The sequence below is a fragment of the Talpa europaea genome (genome assembly GCF_964194135.1).
Source record: "Talpa europaea genome assembly, chromosome: 7".
Taxonomy (NCBI): Eukaryota; Metazoa; Chordata; class Mammalia; order Eulipotyphla; family Talpidae; genus Talpa; species Talpa europaea.
In genome coordinates this window covers 49,263,955-49,278,450 of record NC_140074.1, presented here as the reverse complement: position 1 = coordinate 49,278,450, position 14,496 = coordinate 49,263,955, and positions in this window count along the sequence as shown.

The following is a 14,496-nucleotide window of genomic DNA, read 5'->3' as shown; positions in this document are numbered from 1 at the left end:
TGCGGGCAGCTTCGCAACCCAGCGCTCAACCGCTGCTCCACCGGGGAGGCCCTCCAATCCTTCTCTTATAGCACATCTGTTCCTGAGCTTCTGAATGTGGCTGGAGAAAAAAAATTACCACACTGACCAGGCCCACATTCAGTTCCTAATTGTGAACCCCAAGAGGACCTTGATGCTGTGCAACAGTCACTCCATAGTCCCCGAGCTATGCTCCCATTCTCCAGGGTGACCATTTCATTCTCTCATTCCAGCCTCTAACTCCGTCTCCCCCAGCCTCTAACTCAGCTCGTGACCTTGCATTTTCTTTCACTGAGAAATGAGTGAAATCAGAAGAGATTTTACAGGACCCCACTGTCACCTCTCCTCTCCTTCTCCCATTTGTTCCAATATACTCTGTGTTTCGTCCTGTTATTGTGAATGAACTGACCGTGTTCCTATCTTAGGCCTGCTGTTTCTTGATGCTGGTTCTCTTCATTCTCACCAGCACAAGGATTCTGCTCAGCAATTCCCTTTCATCCACATTACATTGATATTTTTTTCTTTATTGAACTCATCAGCATACTCATGTCACTACTACACATGTCACTATTACACACACACATACTTGTACACCTAACTGTTCATGACTCCCTTCACCATCACCTACTGCTCTATTTCTTACCTTCCTTTTCTAGCAGAATTCCATGAGTGTTGTGGTTCTCAAAATACACCTTAAGATGCAGCACAAGCATCAGTGTCACTGGGAACTTGTTAAAAATGAAAAATTTCAGACCCAACCTCAGATCCACTGCATCAAAAATTCTGTGGATAGAGGCCCCGAAATCTGTGGTTTTAACAAACTTTACAGGTAATTCTACTGCTTACTAAAAGTTGAGAACCACTATTTAGCATATAGCTCTCTTTTCATTCTCTTTGACCCCTCCAGCCAAGTTTTGTATTCCTGCGTTTTACAGAAACTGCTCTGTCAAGGTCAAGGATGACTTCCATTGGTGGGAGCTACATTTGTCAATATCAGAGAGAAAAGTTACAGATAAGCAGACAGAGGCAGAATGAACCCTCCCTGTGATTCTGGAATGAGTCAAATGTAGCAGTATGAACTTAATATATCTATATATCTATATATATATGTACATATATAGAGATATATACACACATGTTGATACATACAGAACAAATTATAGGTATGTATGTAGACTCATGTGAGCTCAATACACAAATATCTAGCACTGTCTGCTGACAGGGTCCAAGAGCAATGCAATTCAGTAACAGTAAGTACACCCAACCTGGATATTGCTTTTTTTTTTTTTTAAGATTTATTTATTTTTATACAAGAACTGGGGTACAGGCCAGAGGCGCGGGAGGGTGAGAGAATTCACCAGAGACAGAGTGGGGAACAGAACAGGCAGACGGACCGAATTCCCCAATAAAAAGAACCAGGCCCCCTTGAGGAAATGGCTGATCTTAGCACTTGGGTGGGAGAAAAACAAGATGAACCGGAGAATCCTATACTTTCTGAAAGTAATAAAGTGCTAATAAAAAGTGTTTCTTAATCCAGGATACCATAGAACCTGGTTTTCATTTTATTTCACTGTTAATTGTTCTTAGTCTCCTTTACTGATTCCGTCTCATCCTCCTAACCTTCACACATTGACGTGTACCAGGATTCAGCCCTTGGACTTCTTCTGTCTACAGTATCACTCCCTGGTAATCTCATCTGGCTGTAAATACTATCTACAGGCTACCAAATTTCTACCTTAACTAGACCTTCCCCCAACTCCAGAATTGTATCTACTACTGTCTACTTAGAATTTCAATCAGATACCAAGAGGTAATTGAAATTCAACCTGACCAAAACTGAGCTTCTGCTATCTCCAGCACAGACCAGCCCTTAATATAGTCTTCCCTGTTTTCATGAATGAGAATGTCATCCTTTTACTTGCTCAGGTCAAAAACTTTGGAGTCATGTTTAATTTTCCCTTTTTCTCTTACCTTAAATCCAACCCATTAGGGAAATTCTGTTCTGCTTTCAAAACAAATTAAAAATTCAGTCATTCTCACTACCCCCATTGCTACCATCTAGGTCCAGATCACTGTTATTTGTCCATTTGTTCAGATTACAGAAACACATTCCTATTGGTCTCCCTACTTCAGCTCTTCACTTTTTTTTTTTAAAGATTTATTTATGCATACAAGAGCTGGGGTGCAGGCCAGAGATGAGGGGGGTGAGAGGATTCACCAGGCAGAATGGGGAGCAGAACAGGCAGAAATACTGAAATATACTGCAGGTAAGTCAGGAGAGGTCTGCTGCACCATGTGGGTAGCTCCCTGGCCAGGGATAGAACTCGTGCTGCAGTGGCAGCGGATAGCTTCATAAGTTTTATCTTAACCCCAGCACCACCAGGGAGGTCCTCAGCTCTTCACTTTTTAAGTCTGTTCTTTAGCAAAGGATCCTATCAGTTTGTAAGTACAATCATATTATCTCTTTGCTCAAAATTCTTTATTGACGTCCCAGCATTTTCAGCAAAGAGCCAAAATCCTTTTTATCTGTAATCTTATTTTATCTGATAAAAGTGTGACTGTCCTTAACTTTTTTTTTTTTTGGGGGGGGGTGTCCCATTTGCTGTAGCATTATTTTCCTGCCATTTTCTTTTACTCTTGTGTTTACCTTGGGGTTCAGTGGATGTCTTGCAGACAGTAGAAAGTTGGGTTTTGTTTTCTGATGTAAGCAACCACTCTATCTTTTGATTGGTGAGATCAATCTATTTACATTTATTTTTTTAAATTTTATTTATTTTTTTTAAAGATTTATTTATTTTTATACAAGAACCGGGGTGCAGACCAGATGCATGGGAAGGTGAGAAGATTCTCCAGAGACAGAGCGGGGAGCAGAACAGGCAAACAACAGAAGACACTGCTGAGGGGAGTAGCGGGCGAGACAGGAGAGGTCTGCTTTGCCATGTGGGATTCTCGCTGGTCGGTGGGGATCAAAATAAATAAATCTTAAAAAAAAAAAAAAAGAAAAAGATGAACCTGCTCCGCAGAGGCTGTGGACAGCTTCACAGTGCGGTGCTCAACTGCCTGTGCCACCAGGGATGCCCCAGTCTATTTACACTTAGGGTAATTATTGATATGTGAGCATTCCTGTTTCCATTTATGTATTTAGTTTTTTGGTTCTACCTGTTTACTTCATTTTTTTGGGAGGGGTGTGTGGATTTTCTTCTGTTTAATTTAGAAAGAAGAACTCCTTCCAGTATTTCTTGTGGGGGAAGTCTTGTGTTTGCAAACTTCTTCAGTCTGACATACTGCTTAAGACCATTAGGTTAAGACTTAAATCTCAGTAAAATGCATCCTGTTTTTTATTGGAGAGTCAACACATACATGCCCATTACTTCCCTAGTATTAATTGCTATATTGAACTGACCCATTGTTCACCAGCCAGATGTTCTAGGAGATAGTTAAACTCTGACCTGGGCCACAAGCACTAACTCTGCAGGAACAGATGTGCCTCAGGCCGAGAGCTCTGTCCAAATAATGAGGATCCCAGGGGCAAAAAGAAGACTCTTTTTAAAAAAACTTTATTTATGGGCCTCCCCCGGTGGCACAGCTGTTGAGCTCTGGGTTGCAAAGCTGCCCGCGGCCTCTGCGGCGCCGGTTCAATCCCTGGCTGCTCCCCGGCCACCGGAGGAGGGTCCCACATGGCGCGCAGACCCCACCTGCCGCCCGCTGCTCCCCTCAGCAGTGTACTTCGGTCCTTCTGCCTGGTCTGATCCCCGCTCTGGCTCTGGTGAATTCTCTCACCCTCCCGCGCTTCTGACTGTGCCCAGTGCTTGTACAAATAAATAAATAAATAAAAATAAATGTTTAAAAAAAAAAAATAAGGCTCTATCCTAAAACAAAACAAAAAAATTTATTTACTTATTTTTAAAAGTTTCTTCTTATTTATATAGATTTTACATCATTGTTCATTTTTAAATTTTATTATTTATAAAAAATTTTTTAAAAATTATTTTTTTAGGGCCTCCCCGGTGGCGCAGCGGTTGAGCGCTGGGTTGCGAAGCTGCCCGCGGCCTCTGCGGCGCCGGTTCAATCCCCAGCTGCTCCCCGGCCACCGGAGGAGGGTCCCGCATGGCGCGCAGACCCCTCCTGCCGCCCGCTGCTCCCCTCAGCAGTGTACTTCGGTCCTTCTGCCTGTTCTGCTCCCTGCTCTGGCTCTGGTGAATTCTCTCACCCTCCCGTGCTTCTGACTGTACCCAGTGCATGTATAAACAAAACAAACAAACAAATAAATAAAACATGCTTCTAAAAAAAATTATTTTTTTACATCATTGTTCATTTTTAAATTATATTTGCCTCCCTCCACCCCCTCAGGTGTAGTCCCCATAGAGTTTCCTTCACCAATGCACCTGTGCACCATCACATCAGTGCCCTGTGCTCCTCCCTCCTCCTTTTGATCCCTCTCCCTCATCCTCCCTGATGTCTCTGGTTTATAATTGTTTTTATTTTGTCTTGTTATGTTTTATGTTATTGTTATTATTTTTTTTTGCCCTGATGTCTTGTTTGGTTCCCCTATATTCCTCCTATAAGTGAAACCATCCGATATTTTTCAAAAAGAAGACTCTTGGCTAGAGAATAGATGCCCCACCCCTGAAATCGGCTTCCTTACTTGTCATGTGTGGGTAGGCACTTCTTCTAGCTCTTACTTCTTCTATAATCCTATTCTGAAATGATAGTGTGTACCTTCAGTAATTCGAAGAATATGGAAATCAACGGACAATCACTAATTATAGGCACTTTCATCTTCTTGCAAAACCTGGTACAGTAGTGCCCAGAGAATACTTGAAGAACAACAAGCAGGCTGAATACATAATGGGCAGTGGTCACTGCCTTTTGCTTTCATTTCAAAAATAGCGCCAGCAGTCTCTGGAATACTTTGGCACGCTAATGGATTAAGGAAGGCAAGTGGAACAATAGTGTACCCAACAAAATCTCATTATTGTTATTATTCCCAGGAAATGGGTTCTCTGGACTAATGAGTTCACACAGTGTTTATGGGGGCGTGGGGTCCGGAATTAAGTTAATTACTTCTCATGTCAACAACCTAACAACCAGCTCCAAACTAGGCAGCCAAAAAGCCATAAACAGAACAATTTTCCAACATCTGCTACCTCTGTTTTCTTAGGTGATTATGTTGCAACTGCTGTCAGGTTAGTGCCCCCAAATTGGCTAGCTCAGTCCACCTTTTGGTCTCTTGGTGTTAAAAAGCAAATAATTATCTCTGCATGTTTTCTAGGCTATTTATGCCTAATACAGTTTGCCACATCTCTCCATTTGACAAGAAATGTCTCAGAGATGTCTCCTGACTGGAGTGAGGCCTCTGGGGCAGGGACAGTGATTATAATTTTCTCATTACAAATGAGTGTATGGGTGGGATGCTGAGAGAAAACTATGTGAAAAACCCCAGAACTATAATGGCCTGCTACACTGTAGAAGATCCTGGCTGGATGCTGAGAGGCTGGCTCTTAATCACAGGTCTGCCTTTAAGTAACCACGTAAACGTAGGCTTCAACTGTGTCTCTTTTTCAACAGTTCACTCAATTTTTTTTTGTAAGTAACAATTATTTACTTACTTTTCATCTCTCCCCTTATTCAATAAACATTTATTGAATGCCATAAATGACAAAACCCTGGGCACTGGATATTCAAATAGTCGTGGGTCTGTCCTTGAGGACCTTCCAGCCCAAAACTTCAAAATAGGGGGTGTTTAAACAACTGGTCCCTAAGTTTCTGCCAGTTCTAATTTTCTGTAATTCTATTGTTATTGCAAGTTTTGCATTGATATCTTATCTCTTCTCTCACCTACCCCCCTTCTATCCTGGCCCCCCACCCAACCCCGCAAGTGAAACTTTTCTTTCACAGAGCCTGTGGCCCAAGGAGAGCAGATTCCTTCCTTGATAGATTGGTTCTAATGTTTGAAAGATAAGTACTATGTTTCAGGTGACTCGGTAGCAGCGTCTTATGCTCCAGTATTTATTTCTGGTTGAAGCCACCTGGGGTTTTTGAATGCCCTGCCAGTTTTTGTTAAGCTTTCAGATCTGGTCTCAGCTGCAACTTGCAGAGGTCTGGATGGGATCCTCTCGGCTGTAGTTTATCTTCCTCTCCCTCCCTGTCCTTCACATAATAACACAGGATTCAAGTTGTGATGACACATCTAAGAAGCCACTTGTCATAAATGCTAATGACATATCCACCTCTTCCCCATTTATAGGTGCTCTTCTAACTTCTGGGTGAAGAAGCCTACAGAAGTTGTTTATTAAGGTTTCCTAAATATTTATAGGAGTCAGATTGCTCTGTGAGTAGATGTGCATGTTTCCTACCTTTTTAGACCAGGAGCGTTTGATTTCATTCACTCATTTACTCCTTTATTCTCCAAACAAGCAATAGTTACGTGGTACCAGGAAATGAGCTAGGTTGGGCTGATGCATTAGACATGACCCTGTCTCACAAGCCTCACAGTACCGGAGAAGGGATGGACTCACAACCAATTGTCAACAGTTTTCTCCCTTATTTTCTTTGTGAGCCTGGTTAGATGTTTGTCTTATTTATTTCAAATAACCAGTTTTTGGTTTCATGCATCTTTTGTACTATCTTTTGGACTACAACTTCATTTATTTCTGCTCTAATTTTTATTATTTCCTTCCCTCAGCTGACTTTTGTTTTGTTTTTAAAGATTTATTTATTTATTTATGCATACAAGAGCTGGGGTGTAGGCCAGAGATGCAGGGGTCAGGGAGTGAGAGGATCCATCAGAGACAGAGTGGGGAACAGAACAGGCAGACTGACTGAAATACACTGCTGAGGGGAGCAGCGGATGAGACAGGAGAGGTCTGCTGTGCCATGTGGATTGCTCCCTGGCCAGCCAGGGATTGAACTCATGGTTTTAGTCTTGTTTTTCTGATTCCTTAAAGTATAAGGTTAAATTATTTATTTGAATTCTTTCTTGTTTCTTTTTATTTATTAAATTTTACTATTTTCTTACATTGCTGTTAATTTTTGGACAGTATTGGATTTCTCCCCTTAGGTGTAGTCTCCGTAGTTCTCCCACTACCATAGCACCTGTCATCCATCACCATAGCTCCTTATGCTCTTTCTCCTGTTTTGACCCCTCATCCTTCCTTTTTCTTGCTGTCTGCCTCATTTCTATGGTCAGCTTGAAAGTTTTCTTTATTCTGATTCTTTGCTTGGTTCCTCTATGTTCCACATATTGCCGAAACTATCCAATATTTGTTTTCCTTTTGACTTATTTTGCTTAGCATAAATCCCTTCTATCTCCATCCATGTTGCTGTAAATAGCATGAGTTTATCTTTTTTGATTGCTGAGTAGTATTCCATTGTGTATATTTACTACATCTTCTTGATCCAGTCATCTGTTTTGGGGCACTTAGTTTGTTTCCATATCTTGGCTATTGTAAATAGTGCTGAAATAAACATAGGAGCACAGGTTTCCTTTTGAGTTACTGTTTTTATGTTCTTTGGGTAAAGTCCTTGGAGTGGTAAAGCAGGTAGTCTGCTGCTTGTAGTCTGCTGCTTGGATTCTGCTGCTCGCTGGAGCAGAAAGTTCCTGTGGTGTGCTGCTTGCCCACAGTGGTAGTCACGGCTACCTTGACCCCACTCCCAAACAATGAAGAACGCTTATGCTATGATGAATGGGGTGAGAAGCTTATGCATACAAGCGGTATAAAACCTTACTATTCCTGCAATTTGGAACTCAGGCTTTTGGGAGCTATCCCACTAGGCCCACTGGTGTTGTTATAGGGCAGCCCCAATATAGGGTTGCCTGACGGTGGGTCCTCACCGGCACGTTTCAAAGAACTTATCAATGCTCTACTGCAGGCACACGCAAAAGGTTCATAAAAGGTTTATTTACAAGGGAAGGGGAAATGAGGAAATGTACAGCTCAGGGAGAAAAGTGGGAGACAAAGTTTTAAATGAGTCCTACCCGATCCGCCAATCAGGAATCCTAAAATGGCACTCTGAGAGCTGGCTGCAAGCCAGGAGCTGTGTAGCCAGGAGGTGAGCGACAGAGCGAGCCTCCCCAAGGCCCACGTGTTTGGTTTTTATACCCAAACTGGCTGCTTAACTCCACCCTCAGGTCCCAGCCACCTTCCCTTTGGTGGTGACGGGATTTGTCTTTCCAATGTCTTGATGGCTTTGGTCTGGAGTGGGGGTGGGGTCCACAAAGCCTGCATGGAATTAGCTCAGGACATCCTTTCCCCCTAACAGTGTGACAAATAAATCTCTTTCTTTCTCCACATCTCTGAGTACTGCCTGATTTCTCTGGGAAATTGCCATAATAGTGGAACTACTAGATCCATTTCTAGTATTTTAAGGAAACGCCACACAGCTTTCCATAGTAGCTGGACCAGTCTACATTCATGTTGCTGCAAATTGCATGTGTTTATCTTTTTTGAATGCTGAGTAATATTCCATGGTATATATGTACCACATCTTCTTGATCCAGTCATCTATTTTTGGGCATTTGGGCTGTTTCCAAAGCTTAGCTATTGTAAACAGTGCTGCTATAAACATAGGTGTGCAGGTGCTCTTTGGAATTGATGTTTCTGTGTACTTTGGGTAAATACCTAGGAGTGGAATTGCTGGATCATATGGAAGCTCTATGTTTAGTAGGTCAAGAAATCTCCACACAGCTCTCCATAGTGGTTGGACCAGTTTGCACTCCCACCAACAGTGCAGGAGAGTTCCTTTTTCTCCACAACCTCGCCAACATTTGTTGTTGCTAGTTTTTTTAATATGTGCCATTCTCACTGGTGTAAGATGGTATCTCATGGTAGTTTTGATTTGCATTTCCCTGATGACAAGTGATGTTGAACATTTTTTCATATGCCTGTTGGCCATTTGCATTTCCTCTTCAGAGAAGTTTCTTTTTAGCTCTTCTGCCCATTTTTTGACTGGGTTATTTTCTTTGTTGTTGTTGAGTCTCATCAGCTCTTTGCAGATTTTTGTGATCAGTCCTTTATCATTAGTGTTGGGTGCAAAAATGTTTCCCAGTCAGTGGGGTTTCTCTTTGTTTTTGTTATTGTCTCTTTTGCTGTGCAGAAGCTCTTTAATTTGATGTAGTCCCAGCTGTTTATCTTTGCCTTCACTATCACTGCTTTGGGTGATGTATCTGTAAAGATGTCTTTGATGTGCAAATCATGTAGTGTTTCGCCTATATTTCCTTCTATATATTTTATGGTTTCAGGTCTTATGTCTAGTTCTTTAATCCATTTTGAGTTGATTTTTGTGTATGGTGTGAGGTAGTGGTCAAGCTTCATTCTTTTGCATGTAGCAACCCAGTTTTCCCAGCACCATTTATTGAACAAACTTTCTTTGCTCCAATGCATAGTCTTTGCTCCTTTGTCAAAGATTAGTTGACCATAAATCTGTGGGTTTATTTCTGGATTTTCTATTCTATTCCATTGGTCTGTATGTCTGTTCTTGTTCCAATACCATGTGGTTTTGATGATTATGGCTTTGTAGTATAGTTTGAAGTCTGGGAGTGTGATGCCTCCATTCCCTTCTTTCTTTTTCAGGAGAGCTTTGGCTATTCGGGTTTTTTTGTGATTCCATATGAATTTCATCAATAATTGTTCTATTTCTTTGAAGAATGACATTGAAATTTTGATTGGAATAGCATTGAATCTGTATATTGCTTTTGGTAGGATGGCCATTTTAATAATGTTTATTCTTCCAATCCATGATCAGGGGATGTCTTTCCATTTCTTTGTGTTCTTCTATTTCTTTTAACAGTGTTTTATAATTTTCTTTGTATAGGTCCTTTACCTCTTTTGTTAGATTTATTCCCAAATATTTGATTTTTTTGTTTCAATAATAAAAGGGCTGTTTTTTTTTTTATTTCTTCTTCTTCAGATTTATTGTTTGTGTATAGGAAGGCTACTGACTTTTGTGTGTTGATTTTGTATCCTGCCACTTTACTGAACTGATTGATGAGTTGAATTAGTTTTTCTGTGGAGTTTTTGGGGTTCTCTATGTATATTATCATATCATCTGCAAATAGTGATAGTTTGGCTTCTTCTTTTCCTATTTGGATTCCTTGGATGTCTTTCTCTTGTCTTATTGTTCTGGCTAGGACTTCCAGTATTATATTGAAAAGCAGTGGTGAGAGTGGACATCCTTGTCTTGTTCCAGATCTTAATGGAATTGCTTTCAGCTTTTCACCATTGAGAATGATACTGGCTGTTGGCTTGTCATAGATGGCCTTTATGATGTTGAGGTATGTTCCTTGTATCCCAAGAATTTCAAGGGCTTTTATCATGAATGGGTGTTGCACTTTGTCGAAAGCTTTCTTAGCATCTATTGATATTATCATATGGTTTTTATATTTCTTTTTGTTGATGTGTTGGATAACATTGATTGATTTTCGGATGTTGAACCATCCTTGTGTCCCTGGAATGAATCCTACTTGGTCGTGGTGAATTATCTTATGGATACATTGTTGGATTCTGATAGCTAAAATTTTGTTGAGGATTTTTGCATCAGTGTTCATTAGGGAGATTGGCCTGTAGTTTTCCTTTTTTGTGTTGTCCTTGTTCGATTTTGGTATTAGTGTAATGTTGGCTTCTTAGACCGTGTTTGGTATTGTCTCTTCCTTCTCAATTTTTTGGAAGAGTTTGTGAAGGATAGGCACCAATTCATCTCTGAATGTTTGGTAGAATTCGTTTGTAAATCCATCAGGTCCTGGGCTTTTGTTTTTGGGGAGGTTTTTGATTACCATTTCAATTTCGCTGCTTGTAATTGGTCTGTTTAGGTGTTCTATTTCTTCTTTATCTAGCTTTGGGTGATTGTAGAGTTGTAGGAATTTGTCCATCTCCTTTAGATTGTTGAACTTGTTTCCATACAACTCTTCATAGTAGTTACTGATTATTCTTTTGATTTCTGCTGTGTCCGTTGTGATTTCTCCTCTTTCATTTATGATCCTGTGTATTTGTGCTTTCTCCCTTTTTTCCTTTGTGAGCCTGGCTAGGGGTTTGTCTATTTTATTGATTTTTTCGAAGAACCAGCTCTTGGTTTCATTAATCTTTTGGATTGTTTTTTTAGTTTCAATTTCATTTATTTCTGCTTTGGTTTTTATTATTTTTTTTCTTCTACTGGTTTTGGGGTTTTTTTGTTGTTCTTTTTCTAGATCTTTGAGCTTCGAGATTAGGTTATTTCTTTGAGTTCTTTCTTGTTTCTTGATGTGAGCTTCTATTGCTATATATTTTCCTCTTATTACTGCTTTTGCTGTGTCCATACATTTAGGATATTGGTGTCCTCCTTGTCATTCAATTCAAAAAATTTTTTAATTTCCTCTTTGATCTCCTCATTAGTCCAGTGGTCTTCCAGTAGTGTGGTTTTTAGTCTCCATGAGGTAGGAAAGTTCCTTGCCTTCTTTTTATGGTTTATTTCTAGCTTGATGCCTTCATGGTCAAAAAATGGTTGGTATGATTCAATCTTGGTGTATCTGTTGATGTTTGTCTTGTGCCCCAGTATGTGATTGATCCTGGAGAATGACCCGTGTGCGCTTGAGAAAAATGTGTACTCCATTTTTTGGGGGTTTAGTGTTCTATAGATGTCTGTTAAGCCTAAATGCTCTAGGTCCTTATTTAGAGCTTTAGTTTCTTTACTTATTTTTTGTCTTGTTGATCTATCCATTGTTGATAGTGGTGTGTTGAAGTCTCCCACTACATATGTGTTTTCTCTGATGTCTGTTTTCAGAGATGACAACAGTTGTCTGATATATTTTGGTGCTCCTTCGTTTGGTGAGTATATGTTAATTAGTGTTATTTCTTCTTGAAGTATTGTCCCTTTGATCATAATGTAGTGACCGTTGGGATCCCTTTTTATTTTTTTGAGTTTGAAATCTCTTTTATCTGATATAAGTATAGCTGTTCCTGCTTTCTTTTTTGGTCCATTTGCTTGTAGGATTGTTTTCCATCCTTTAACTTTGAGTCTATTTTTATCTTTTGTAGCTAAATGTGTTTCCTGGAGACAGCAAAAGGTTGGGTTTTGTTTCTTAATCCAGGCTGCAACTCTGTGTCTTTTTATTGAAGAGTTTAATCCATTTACATTTAGGGTTAATATTGATATGTTAGCATCTCTATTTGCCATTGTGTTTGTCTTTCCTTTGATTTTATTTATTCTTTTAATATCTTTTTTTTTCCCTTGCCTTCTTTCATTGTTATTCATCCCTCTGAGGTTCTGGCTTTAGGATTCCTTGTAGTATTTTTTGGAGTGGGGGTTTATTGGTAATGAAGTTCCATAGTTTCTGTTTGTCTGGGAAGGTCCTTATTCTTTCTTCATAGAGGAAGGAAAGCTTTGCGGGATAGAGTATTCTTGGTTGACATCTGTTTTCTTGGAGTCTGTTGACTATGTCCTTCCACTCTCTCCTTACCCGTAGTATTTCTTCAGAGAAGTCTGATGTCAGCCTGATTGGTTTTCCTTTGAATGTTATTTGTTTCTTCCCTCTTGTCAGCTTCATTATTTTTTCCTTGTCTTGGATTCTTGGGAGCTTCACTATTATGTGTCTTGCTGTATTTTTCCTTTCGTCATGGAAGTTTGGTGTTCTTCTTGCTTCTTGTATATCAATTTTCAGTTCCTTCTTCACATTTGGGAAGTTCTCTTCAATTATCTCCTGGAATATTTTCTCTGTTCCTACATCTCTCTCCTCTCCTTCTGGTATTCCTATAACTCTTATATTTCCTTTCCTCATGGTGTCCGATAGTTCCCGAAGTCTTTCTTCGTTCTTTTTCCTTCGTACTTCTCTTTCCTTTTCTGTTTTGGTTCTTTTTATTTCTGTGTCTTCAAGAGAACTTATTCATTCTTCCATTTCATCTATTCTGCTTTCATTGCTTTTCCCAGAATTCTTTAGTTCTTCCATTAATTCTTTGATCTCCTGCATTTCTTTTACTTCCCTCTTTAGGGACTCAATTTCATTCTTCTGATCGTTGATTATTTTTCCCTTATCATTGTTTTCCTTTATGAGTTCTGTCATTTTTTTAATCATGGCAATTTTAAATTCTCTTTCTGGAAGGCTCAGAAGTTCTTCCAAGTTACTGTCGTTGCAATCTGGGGGCTGGTTTTCTTTTTGTGGTGTGCTTCTTCCCTGAGGAGTTGCTATGTTGCGTGTGGTTCTTCTACTCCCAAGTGTCTGTTTTCTAATTTGCCATATGCGTTGGGACACTGTGTTGCTGGGACTGGCCGGCATCTTGGGTGAGCTTCTCTGCTCTCCTCTGGCTCCTCCGGGAGCCATCTGTCAGTTTCAAGCAGTCTTTACTGAAGAAAGGTCCCTGTTCTAAAATGCCGATGTGGGGACACACTCCCCTGTGCTCCTGATCTGCCCCGGCGGTGGGTTCCCTCTCCCCCTCTGGGCTTAGACTGCAGGCCAGAGGTGTTCTGGTGTGGGCGAACTTCCCCGGCTCACCTCTGGCTCCTGAGGGAGCCTTCTGCAGGCAGTGTTTACTGAAGAAATGTCCCTCTTCTAAAATGGCGATGCGGTACACACTCCCTGCGTGTCCAGTCTCAGGCACACTCTTCTGCACGCCTGGTCTGCCCCGGCTTTGGGTACTCGCTCTCCCTGTGGGCTCAGACTACTGGTCGGCAGGGGCCCGGCGTGGGCTAACTTCCCAGCTGGCCACTGGCTCCTCCAGGAGCCTCTGCTGGTTTCAAGTCGCTAGGTGGCGCCAGAGATCTCTCCTAGAGCCTTGGGGGAGCTGTTTTTTTTTTTTTCCACCCTGTGGGACAGGAAACAGAGCGGGAATGGTAGGGTAAACCTCAACGGCTTTGGGGTGCTGTGTCTGCCTTGTGCCCCACCATCGTGGAGAACCCACGCCCCGAATTTTGTGCTCCGGATCTCTGTTCCAAAGCCCTCAGGTCCAGGACGCGGGCTGTAGCCCAGTTCAGTGTCCACAGAATGGCGTCTTTTGCACCCCGCTTCCGTGCCTGGGTGCCTGGTTCCTGGATACTCAGTGAGGGTCTTCGCGCGCGTCTCCCTGCAAGCCTAGGTCGCGCGCGTCTCCCTGCAAGCCCGCAGGCGCGGGGACCTGGGCAGCCGCGATCCCAATCCAAGTTTGCTTTTCAACCGCGCTGCTTTTCCGCACTATCCCGATCCCGATCCGCGTTTGCTTTTCCCAATTTTGAATTCTAAATCCGGTAGGAAATAGTTTTCCTGACTTTGTGGTTGTATTGTGAAGAGTTGTTCTCTCTTCCTGATGTCAAGTTGCTATGTGCGGTATTTTTTTGTGTGCCCATTTTGCTGCTTTAGATTTCCCAATTTTTAAAAAGTATCTTAGCAGTTACTTAGAGATTTGCACTACTTATACTTTTCCAGCAGGTGGCACTGTGGTTTACGTTATTTTGGCTTTTGCCTACTTCCATTGATCCAGAGACCTTGAGGGCTGGAAGGGTCTAGTTACTGTTGTCAGTGTTCTGGTAGAGGGACTT